Source organism: Antechinus flavipes, chromosome 4, assembly GCF_016432865.1.
Source record: "Antechinus flavipes isolate AdamAnt ecotype Samford, QLD, Australia chromosome 4, AdamAnt_v2, whole genome shotgun sequence".
Lineage (NCBI taxonomy): Eukaryota > Metazoa > Chordata > Mammalia > Dasyuromorphia > Dasyuridae > Antechinus > Antechinus flavipes.
In genome coordinates, this window is record NC_067401.1 from 53,686,355 (window position 1) to 53,698,760 (window position 12,406).

The 12,406-nt window shown below is 36.2% G+C and overlaps 1 protein-coding gene across 1 annotated transcript in view; it reads right to left on the bottom strand.

Moving 5' to 3' along the window:
* Positions 1-12,406, bottom strand: part of PROK1 (prokineticin 1) — a 52,938-nt gene that overhangs the window by 39,651 nt on the left and 881 nt on the right. The window lies entirely within an intron of this gene.

Below are 12,406 nucleotides of genomic sequence, written 5' to 3' on the forward strand. Positions count from 1 at the left end.
ATTTTCTAAATGTTGAACTGTCCTTATATATCTGATATAAATCCAACTTGATCATAATAATGTGACTTTTTTGCCAGAAATTATATATTATTTTTTCCTTTATCTCTTCCTGATTTAGTGATTAAAACTATAAATAGATAATCTTATTAAAACAGTATGAGAATAAGTTTCTTCTTAATTTTTGAAAATAATTTGTATAGTATAGATATTAACATGCTTTTAATATATGATAGTTCCTATAAATACATGTGGACCAGGACTTGTTTGGTTAAGTTTTTCCTTCTCCTAATTTACAATTAGTTCAATTAATTTTTTTCTAAAATTAGATTATTTATGAGCCCTTTTAGGTGTTTTGTTAACTTGGGCATTTTGTATTTCTGTACCTAATCTTCCAATTCTTTTTCATTTCTTTACTATGGTTTCACTTCATTTGTGTGTGGGGGGGTGGGATTTGATTTTCCTCCCTTTTTAAAAACAAGTTAGCTAAAGTTTTATTGATTTTGCTAACCTTTTCAAAGAATCAAATATAATTTTGTTTAGCTTTGGAAACATTAAAATGTCATCGAAATGTGAACTCTTATTTTTTTCTTTGCTTCAGCGTCTTCCTTCTTGTAACTAAGAACAGATCAAATGTTCCAATTTCACAGAGAAACTGAGACAGAGAGAGATAAACATTCCTGGAAAGATTTTCAGGACATTGCAATAGAATTTTAACATTGGAACATTGCTTTCAAACTAGAGAGTCCATACTCTAGACATGATTGAAGTTTCAGGAGAGAAATCATTGCAATACAGTGGCATATGGCAAACAAAACAAAACCAAAAAAAAAACCCAACCAAACAAAACAAAACAAAAAACATCCAAAGAAGGGCACAAAGACTCCCAAGTTACTGAAATTCTGTAATTGACTGAAAGCATCATTGCCCAGGCCCACATCCCAGATAAATTTTAATACAGGTAATGAATTTTCCATTCATTTTCTAGCTTATTTCATTTACATCTTCCCAGGGCCAATAAATCTGGGCATTACGGCTGATTTGATATGTGATGCAGACACTCTAATTAAGGACAGTGTATTTTATCAGCCTCTCTCAATTTTCCTTTCTCTGGTCAACGATTTTTTTATGCTGAAATTGAGTCTTTTTTTTTATTCATAAGGGCTTTATTCTGATTTATCACTGCCACATTAACTGAATAGGCAACGAAGGCTTACATGCTGAATTCAATTGGAAAGTATCTCATTTCTCTTAGATAGCAAAATAAGTAAACCAGATGGGAAATAGGTTTCTGGGTTCCAGTGTCTATGGTCTGCTTTGAATCATCTGAAGTACGGTCTGCTTCTCTTTTCTAGTTTATAGGGTTTGGTCCTAAGAAAGGCTACAGAAGCAATATTAGACCCCTGAATTCACCATACAAGCAGACTCTGTTTGACATGTTTGGTCTTGGGAATCTAAGCCCCCTTTTCCATCTATTAAAGTCAACTGAAGGAAAAGTCTTCAGTGTATAAACTAATAGGGCTAAAAGGTGCCTGGAGTTTGTTCATTCAATTCAGTACTTACTATGTAGGAACCATACTAAGAGGTAGGGGCAAAGTGAATAAAATTTGGTTCCTGTCTTGTCCCCAGTGAACTTATGGTTCAGCAAGTGACATATATCAATATAATGTCAAGTAGTTCAAGGAAAATTGAGTACAGAATGTTGTGGGGACAGGAAGAATCAATTTCACTTCTAGATGATACTAAAGAAAAACAATCAGCAAGCCATTAGTAAGCACCTATTGTTATATGATGGGTATTGTGCTAGGCAAAAAAAAAAAAAATACAAAGTAAAATTAGTCCCTGTCCTTAAGGAATTTATGTTCTATTAGAAATACAAAATATACATTTCTAGGTATATGTGAGATTTATAGAAGGTAAATGGGGAAGCACTAGTATCTGGAAGGAAAAGCTTTTGATTCTTTGGATCTTAACAAAAACAAGAGATTTTAGGAAGAGAGGTTTGAAGTATGGCCAGTGCAAAAGCATGATAAAAGGCTCATAGGATTATGAATTTAAAACTAGAAGGAACTTCATGAGTCATCTAGGTCAATCTTTTCATTTCATAGATGAGGAAACAGTGGCAAAGAATCCCCGTGATTCCTGGGATGTTAAAAGCATTATGTAACAGAGTTATGAACCAAGAGCTTTGGAAAGCAAACCCAGTGTGCTCTTCTCTCCCCCATCCCCCAAGCCTTCAGAGTGTGGGGCTTCACTTGGTGGGGAGTGGGCCAGCACCAAGCTGCTTTTTAAACTGACATCGGAGGAGACTGACATAAGAGTTGTGCATCAAGTAAATTACTTGTCATTGCCATATGGTAAAGAAAAGGAAAATGTTTTCAGGTAGAGAGACCAGTTAGAAGTTAGTTTACAATCAAGAAAAAGATCTGAACAGGAATGAAAATGGAAGGCAAGAGTGAGCTGCATGATGGTATGGTGGAAAGGATCTAGGGGTAGAATCAGGGTTCTTGCTCTGGAACCCTACTTCTTATATTTGTTAGCTGCATAAGCTTAAGGAAATCGTGTACCCTGCTAGGTTTCCTTTTCTATAAAAGGAGGAAAGTGAAGTAGTTAACTTTTACATTCTCTTCCACCTTTAAATCTTATAAACCCTACATTTTATAATTCTCTGACCCTCCCCCCAAAATGCAGAATCAATAGCATGTGGCTAATTATAAGACATGGAAGTCAGTCAGTCAATAAGCATTCATTAAGCACCAACTATATGCCAAGCACTGTGCTAAACACTGGGGACAAAAAATCCCCCAACAGTCCCTGCTCTCACCTATAGCAGACAACTATCCATAAACAAGATACATAAAGGATAAATTCTGGGTAATCTCTAGCACTGGGAAAAGATTTTTTGTAGAAGGTGCAGCTGGAGCTGGGATTTGAAGGAAACAGGAAGAAGAAAGAAAGAATTTCACGGAGAGAAAAGAGTCAGTTAAGTGCAAAAGGTAGAACCAGAGTAGAGGCAGAATAAATTAGAAACCAGAAATCTAACCATATTGCTTCTAAGAGATATGCTTAAGGGGCAGCTGGATGGTGTAATGGTTAGAGCATCAGCCCTGGAGTCCAAATCTACTCTCAGAAACTTACCACTTCCTAGCTGCATGATCCTGGGCAAGTCACTTAACCCCAATTGCCTCATACAGAAAAAAAAAAAAGAAAAGAAAAAGGGAGAGAGAGAGAGAGACAGAGAAAAGGGAGAGAGGAGAGATGCTCGAAACAGAAAGACAGTTAAAATGAAGAGCTGGAGCAGAATCTTTTAATGTTTCAGCTGAAGTAAAAAAAAAGGTAATGGTAACTATCAAGATCTTAGAACAAAAGCAAAAATAAACCTAATTAAAAGAGATACTCAAGGAAACAACATTTTCCTCAAAATTACCATTGATAATGAAGTAATATCGTAATTTTTTACAGCAAGTTTCTCTGAAAAAGGCTGCATTTCTCAAATATATGGGAAACTGAGTCACATTTATAGCAATAAGAACTATTCCCCAAATGATAAATAATGAAAGAATATGAACAGGGAACTTGCAAGACAAGAATTCAAAATTATTTGTAGTTATATAAAAATGCACTAAATCACTTGTTTAGCGAAATATACATTAAAATAACTCTAAAGTACCACCTTATTCCTATTAGAAATGACAAGTGCTAGAAAAGTTGAGGGAAAACAGTTTACACTAAAAACAAACAAAAAACCTGTTGATAGAGTTGTAAACTGATTCAGTCATTTTGGAGCATAATTTAAAACTATGTCCAAAGCACTATGAAACTATGCATACACTTTTCCCCAAGAATACACTACTAGGTCTATATCCACAAAGAGATCAAAGAAAAAAGAGAAATGACTTATCTGTACAAAAATATATACATAGCAACTTGTGGTGGTAAAGAACTGGAAATTCAGGGGATGCTCATCAGTTGGGGAATATAAGTGTTATGGAATAATACTGGGACTAAAAGAAATGATAAGGGAAGATGGTTGGTTGCAGGAAAAAAAATCATAGGAACTGATGCAAAATGAAATGAGAACGGGAGAGTATTGTGTACAATAACTACAATGTTGTAATGATGATCGACCATAAAAAACTTGATAGTGTGATCTAAGATAATTCTGAATAATACAGGGAAAAAAGCTATTTCCAAAGATAAAACTAAAGATAGAACTGAGTGAAGACTGAAGTTTCATTTTCTTACTTTTTAAAAATTAGTATGGCTAATATTGAAATATATTTCACATGTATAATTGATATCATTTTGTTTACCTTCTTAGTGGGTGGATGGAGGTGAAAAGAAAAATGTTAAAAATAAATGATAATGTTTTTGAAAATATTATTTGTTAAAAGGTGGCTTTCTGGTAGGAGGAAGGAGAAGAGATACTGAGAAAAATTCTGGTAATGTAAAAAGAACAAGACATCTCAGATTTATTTTTTTAAAGTAAACTTATCATGAACAGACACTCTTATCCTCTTTTACTTATAGCTATCTTAATGCATTTCTGGTATAAGTAAGAAACCAATAAATGTTGGTTTTTAACATTAAAAATGCTTTGCTAAAATAATAGCATGTATTTAATCACTTAAAATTAATTATTTAATTTTTTAAATCATTTAAATATTACAAGAATAGCCTAAGATATTCTATAAATGCTTAGCTAACATTATAATAACTAATGTTTATCATAGGATATTCTTGTGAGTGGAAATGGAGAGAAGTGAATTAAATGGTAATACAGATAGATTCAGGACTGGATAAACGGCCAAATTCAAAGGCTGACCTAATAGTTAATGTCACATTGGAAAGAGACCTCCAGTAGATTGATTGTCTCTGGGATCTCTGTTTGGCCTTGTGCAATTTGACATTTTTTCCCTCAATAACTTAGATGAAGGCATAAATGTCATGCCCATCAAATTCACATTTGACACAAAAGCAGGATAGCCAACATAATTACATGACAGAAATAGGACACATTAAGATGTTGACAAGCTAGAAAATTAGGTTGTGTCTAATAGGGATATACGTAAAGTTTTTTTGTTGTCGTGGCTCAGTCTTATCTGATTCTTAGGGTTTTTTGGCAAAGATACTGGAGTGGTTTGTCATTTCTTTCTCCAGCTCACTTTTATAAATAAGGAAACTGCAAACAGGATTAAGTGTGAGCCCTGGCTCACACAACTGGCAATTATCTGTGGCTCCATTTGAACTCAGATGTTCCCAACTTCAGTCTTGCCATTCTATTTACTGCACCATCTAACTCCTATAAAGGATTACAAGGTTCAAAATATTCTCCTACATAGTGTGAGAAAAGGGAGAAATCATTAGATAGCAGTTTGTCTGAAAATGATCTGGGGGTTTAAGTGAACAGTAGGTTCAATGTGAGTCAGAAGACAAAAACTTGTGTTCGTTCTTAGACAACTTTAAAAGAGGTACCTGCCAGGACCCACCCTTCTTTAACAATTTCAGAATATCATGCTCAGTCTGAGCACCATACATAAAGACATAAGTGGGGGAGGATGATGGACGGCCTGAGTCCATGTCACAGCAAGATCATTTGAAAGACATTGCAAATTTAACCTGAAGAAGGAAAGACTCAGAGAAGATATCATCTGTCATCAAATATTTGAAGGACTATCTTGTGGAAGATAGCTGACAGTTATCCTGCTAGGCCCCAGAGAATCAGACAGACAGCAAGAGGTGAAAGTTGCAAAGATCATGTCTGAGAGGGAGAAAACCATCCTGATACCTAGAGTCACTCAAAGTGAAGCAGGCTGCCCCAGAAGGTGGGGGTCCTCCCTTAATAGAGAATTTCAAGCTGAGGCTGTTACAAGTCAGTTAGACCATCAACTTGCATTGATTAAGGTCTTGTAGAGGGCAAGCACCGGGTTAAGCATTCTGGATACAAAGGCACTCCCTGCTCTGGGAAAACAAAATAGAACCAACTGTGTATGAACAAGGTATAGAAAGGATAACTTGGGATGCACTAACTAAGCTGAAGGAGAACTGGGAAAGACTTCCTGTGGAAGATGGGATGTTATCTCAGGCTTGAAAGGAGCCAACAAACTAAGAAGCAGAGATGAAGGGAGCTGGGGTCCCAGGCATGGAGGGTGGCCAGTGAAAATGCTCAGAATTTGTGAAGAATAGTAATTGCTTAGTGTTTGACAAACCCCCAAACCCCAGCTTTTGGAATAAGAACTATTTGACAAAAACTGCTGGGAAAATTAGAAACTAGTATGGCAGAAATTAGGCTTTGATCCACACCTAACACCATATACCAAGATAAGGTTGAAATGGGCTCATGATTTAGACATAAAGAGTGATATTATAAGCAAATTAGAAGAACATAGGATAGGTTACCTCTCAGATCTGTGGAAGAGGAAGGAATTTGTGACCAAAGAAGAAATAGAACTCATTACTGAACACCAAATAGATAATTCTGATTATATCAAGTTCACAAGTTTTTGTACAAACAAAACCAATGCAGACAAGATTAGAAGGGAAGCAATAAATTGGGAAAACATTTTACACAAGGGTTTTGAAAAAGGCCTCATTTCTAAAATATATAGATTCAAATTTTTAAAAATTCAAGCCATTCTCTAATTGATAAATGGTCAAAGGATATAAACACAATTTTCAGATGAAGAAATTAAAACCATTTCTAATCATATGAAAAGGTGCTCTAAATCACTATTGATCAGAGAAATGCAAATTAAGATAACTCTGAGATATCACTACACACCTCTCAGATTGGCTAAGATGACAGGAAAAGATAATGATGAATGTTGGAGGGGATGTGGGAAAACTGTTGGTGGAGTTGTGAATGGATCCAGACATTCTGAAGAGCAATCTAGAGCTATGTTCAATAAGTTATCAAACTGTACATACCCTTTGATCCAGCCGTGTCACTTCTGGGCCTGTATCCCAAAGAGATCTTAAAGGAGGGAAAGGGGCCCACATGTGCCAAAATGTTTGTAGCAGCCCTTTTTGTAGTGGAAAGAAGGTGGACACTGAGTGGATGTCCATCAGTTGGAGAATGACTGAATAACTTGTGGTACACGAATGTTATGGAATATTATTGTTCTGTAAGGAACAATCAGCAGGATGGTTTTAGAGAGGCCTGGAGAGGCTTACATGAACTGATGCTGAGTGAAATGAGCAGGACCAGGAGATCACCGTGCATGGCAACAATGAGATTATACAATGATCAATTCTGATGGACATGGATCTCTTCAATAATGAGATGATTCAGGCCAGTTCCAATGATCTGATGAAGAGAGCCATCTATACCAGAGAGAGGACTGTGGGAACTGAGGGTGGATCACAACATAGCATTTTCACTCCTTTTGTAGTTGTTTGCTTGCATTTTGTTTTCTTACTCCTTTACTTTCTTATTTGATCTAATTTTTAATGCAGCAAGATAATTGTATAAATATGTTTACATATTACATATTGCTTGTCATTTCGGGGGTAGAAGGAAGAAGAAAATTTGGAACACAAGGCTATGCAAGGGCCAGTGCTGAAAAAGTATCCATCTATATGTTTGAAAATAAAAGATTTTGGAGCATCTAGGTGGCACAGTGGATAGAGTTACCAGCTCTGAGTCAGGAGGACCTGAGTTCAAATCTCTGATGTCAGACACTTAACACGTCCTAGCTGTATGACCCTGGGCAAGTCACTTAACCCCAATTGGCCTCAGCAAAAAAATAAAATAAAAGGCTTTAATAAAAAAGAAAAGAATGGTGATTGCTTAATGCATCTCGGTTGGACTAGATGGCCATAGAGTCTCTTCTAGAGCTAAAATTCAGGGATATTATGATAAGTGTGTCTGGAGTACAGGAAAGAGGTGAGTGTCCTAAATATTTGTGACAAAAGTGGAAGGGTAGGTTAATACCTAGAGAAGAACAGAAAAAGGATTATAAAAGTCTAAGGATAATTTGGAGGAGTGCCCTCATTAAGGAGGATGTCATTTTTCATCTCCGTGTTCCTAGCTTCTCCCATTCTTTACTGCACATAGGAGACATCTAATAAAAGTTTGTCAAAGAGAGACTCACAGAGGAGACACGCATAGTGAGGCGCACTAGCAGTGACACAAAGGATATGCATGGGAGAAAGCAGCATTCAGGAGGGTTAAGTACCTCTCAGAGGCCAAGAAAGCTCTTAATGGAAGGCCACCAGATTTATCAAGGAGGATGCTACGGGGGCCCTTTCAGAGATGTCTGAAAGCCATTTATTAGCAGAGTCATAACTTGGGGGACTGAGGCCCTCAGAGATTGACCACTTTACAGATTAGCAGCAGCCCAGCTCAGGAGCTCCTTGACTCATGGATTATCTCCTACAGAAGCCTTTGCTGAGGTGTTCCCAGAGCTCCTTCACCCTCAGCAACCTGGCAGAATCCCAGAGGTCCTGGTGACACCCACCACTATCCCCATTAACTCTCAGGGGCAGCTCAGGGTTTCTGCCATCAGCATCTCCAGCAACTTTCTTTCCTGTGACTTTTCTAATAGCGTCCCTACTTCCTCCACCCCAACAAGACAACTAACTAAATTAAGACCACCATTTTAGTTGGCTCTTTTTTCATTCTTTTCCCTTCTTTCTCAGGCACTCTCTGTCACCTCAGCCACTCTGTGAGAAAAATCATCAGCCTTTGGGGTCTCTACTTCTCCTCTTAATCTGTAATCTGATTTCCAAAATGGAAATCTATCTGGAAAGACAAAAAAAAAAAAAAAAAAAGTCACCACCTGGCAGAGAACCAATCACAGTTTAGCTGACAAAGAAGCCCCCTGTTGATCTCAGCCAATCAAAGCCCATGACAGATTAAGTTCTACTGGGAAACAATAAGTAGCAGCTTCTAAGACAGGTATGTCAGCTAGTTGTGTCCTAGGAGCTTAAATTGAACCTTTCTCATGCGTGTTGCTCCTCCCACTGGGCATCTGTGAAAGAGTCTGCTCCTTTGTGTATTAGAGGAAGATATTTTCCTTCTTATTTATCTTGCTAGCCTGTATGATTATGTGGGGCTTTTGCTTGTTTTGAGTAAATGTAATTGGATCTGATAAAGAAAAAAACCAAATAGGGGCCCATGAATTTATTTTTAAAAATTTATTGGTTTTGTTTCTTATATCACTTTAGTATCTCATGTATGTCTCTTCCTATGTATCTCTTCCACAAAAGTCATCCTATGTTACAAATAAAATCTATTTTTTACAGAGGGAAAAAAAAGTTAACCTAAGCAAGCCATACATTGAGAAAGTCCAAAAACATGTGCAATGTGTAATACCTCTAGATCTCCACAAAGGGGCAAGCTAGGAGTGTTTTCTCATAACTCTTAATTTGATTCCCACTTGATCTTTATAATTTTGCCACTCCCTTTTGATTTTTGTGTGTGTGTGGTGTAGTTGTTTCCATTTACATTGTTGTAGTCACTGTGTATAGTTTTCTTTACTCTGCTTATTTCACTATCAATTCATATAGATCTTCTGTGATTCTCCTACATTGTTTTTTATCTCAGAATCTCAGAATAATATTCCATTACATTCATCTACATCTTGGTTAGCTGTTGTTGTTTGTCCTTCATTCTGGAGGACTATGACATCAGGCAGGTGATCCTATGACATGCAAATTAATTGGATTTAAGTAGGGGAAGACCATGCAAAGTCACCTGCCTCACTTTCCCTTCCAGAGCCATCCGGATGTAATGGCCAGATAGAGATCAGGACCACTGGACATGGCCCTGGATGCAGTGAGAGACCTTGGGCTTTTAAAGCTAAGGTCTTCAACAGGTGTCAGTTTGACAGTGATTAAGGCCAGGTAACAATTGAGGCAAAGAGTCTCCTTTTTCACCCTGGCCAAAAAAATGAAAAAAATAGGCATATACTTTATTTTGAATTCTTAGCCATCACAAAAGGTGCTACTATAAATATTTTGAAAAATATGGTGACATTTTTTTAATTGATGGTTTCCTTAGGATATAAATCTAGTAATGGAGTCTCTGCTTCAAATAGTATAAACATTTTAATTACTTTACTTGCATAATTACAAACTGCTTTTCAAAATTATTTTACAGATCTACCAAAAATGTATCAATGTGGCTATCTTTCCACAACCCTTTCAACATTGACTTTTGACAGTTTTTGTCATTTTGGTCAATTTGCAGGGTATGAGGTATAACCACAGGATTATTTTGATTTGCATTTCTTTCATTCATAATGTGGAACATTTTTTCATGTGGTTGTTAATACTTTGTAGTTATTTTGAGAATGATTTATTTATATTTTTGATCATTTTTGTTTTGGGGAATATCTTTTAATCTTATATATGTTTATTTATATATGTTGGATACCAAACCCTTGTCAGAGAAATTTGATACAAATAGTTTTTCCCATTCAACACCTTCCCTTACGCTTTAAAGTTGTCTGTGCAGATGCTTTTCAGTTTCATGTAATCAGTTATCTATCTTGCCTCTACTTCTTAATTGATTAAGAATATAGCACAGTTGTAGAACTGTTTCTTTTCTAATTTTTTAATAGTATGATCTTTAATATTAAAATCACATTCATTCAGAATGAACTGTAGAGTGTGATGTAAGCGTTGCTCTAAGTCTAATTTCTGTCAGACTGTTTTCCAGTTTTCCTAGAATTTTTAATCAAGTAGGGAGTTTTTTTTTCCCCCTTAGGCAACTTGTGTTTTCCATTTTATCAAACACTGGATTATTAAATTTTATTGTTTCTGAACCTCACTTGTCTAGTCTGTTCCATTGATCTGGCTTTATTTTTAAATCAATATCACATGGTTTTGATGACTGATGCTTTATAGTCTAGTTGGAAGTGTAGAAAATACTATTCTCCCTTTGTCCTTAATAATTTTCCTTGATGTTCTAATTTTTTACTTTTCTAAAAGAATTTCCTTATTATTTTATCCAGCTCTGTGAAGTTGCCTTTTGGTAATTTAAATAGAATAGCATTAAAATTGTATATTAATTTTGGTAGTATTGTTGGCACAGCTTGGGCATGAGGAACTGTAACTTTTTTTTTTTTAACTGATGCTCATTATGTTCATTAACTAAAGATATCCAACTTAAGCAGACTCCCATGGGGTAGGGAAAAGCTTCAACATTCATGTGGCAGTAAGTTATCTTTTTTTCATATATTTCCAATTGTATTGAAAGCACTTTGAGAACAGAGACCAAAGTCATAAAATTATTTTTAATCACTACAAGCCCAACATATCCTGAAAATACTAGACTGAAAGAAAAAAGGACAAGTAATGGCTAGAATTTTGGTTGTGCCCTCTGCTCTGGTGGGTGATCTGGAAAAAGTGACTTTACCTCCTTGAGGTAGAATTAGAGGGCTGAACTAATTACATGCTGTCAAAGCTTCCAAATAGCTCAGACATCCGATGATTCTGTGAAAGAATGCTCATTATTCTCTCAAGCCAACAGCCTCCTTTTGTGATGGTAGACTGGTTTTGGCTATGGTCTTACTGCCCTCTGGTGGCCCAGAGGGTCACACGCCCCTCCCTTCCTCCTTACTCCACTCAAAGGACATCTTAGCTTCCGCTTGTCAGCAGATGCCCTCCAGAATCCATACAGAACAAAAGAGAATGGAGCATTCGCTCACGACCCTATAAGTAATAGAGCCCCTAAAGGTATTTTCTGTCTATAAAATGGTCAGGGGTAGAAGAGGGCAAAGCCCTGGAAAAATGATACCTATAGTATGTTAGGTTTGGAGTCTGAGGACCTAGATTCAAGTCAGACTTGTACATCTACTGGCAAATCACTTAATATTTCTGGTCCCAATTTCCTCATCTTTACAAAGGGGTTTGACTTAAATGTTTCTTTCAGCTCTAACTTTGTGCTTGTCCATTGTCAGTTCTGTAGATTAGGTCTCTTGCTCCAAACATTCTGCTAAAATATTTGGAATTATGTGAGAACAGTTGCTAAGATGTTCATATTTTCACTCAGAGATTCTATTACTAGTCATATGCTCAGAGAAACATGGTAAAATTTGCATGAAATGATAGAGTAAAGAAATCAATGAATTCTAATGAAAGTTTCTAATTCTAATGGAAAGAATTGTAATGAAGTTTAATGACTTCCTGGATAAGAGTTGGAGGGGAAGGGAATCTCTGGGTATAGGTCACTTATGAGCTAGTTTTATCCCACTGTTTTTCTTTGTTACAAGGAAAAGACAATTCATAATCATTATAATGTAAAAATGAAGAGAAAAAAAAAAGGAAGTCAGGGTTTTTTCCTCCATTTCTTCACTTTTTAAACAGGACAAGCAAGACTTTTGTGAACTCTTGTCCTTGGCTCTGCCTTTTATAATTATTTAGTACAGGATTTTTCCAGCTTTCAGAGGAATGGGAAAAAGAA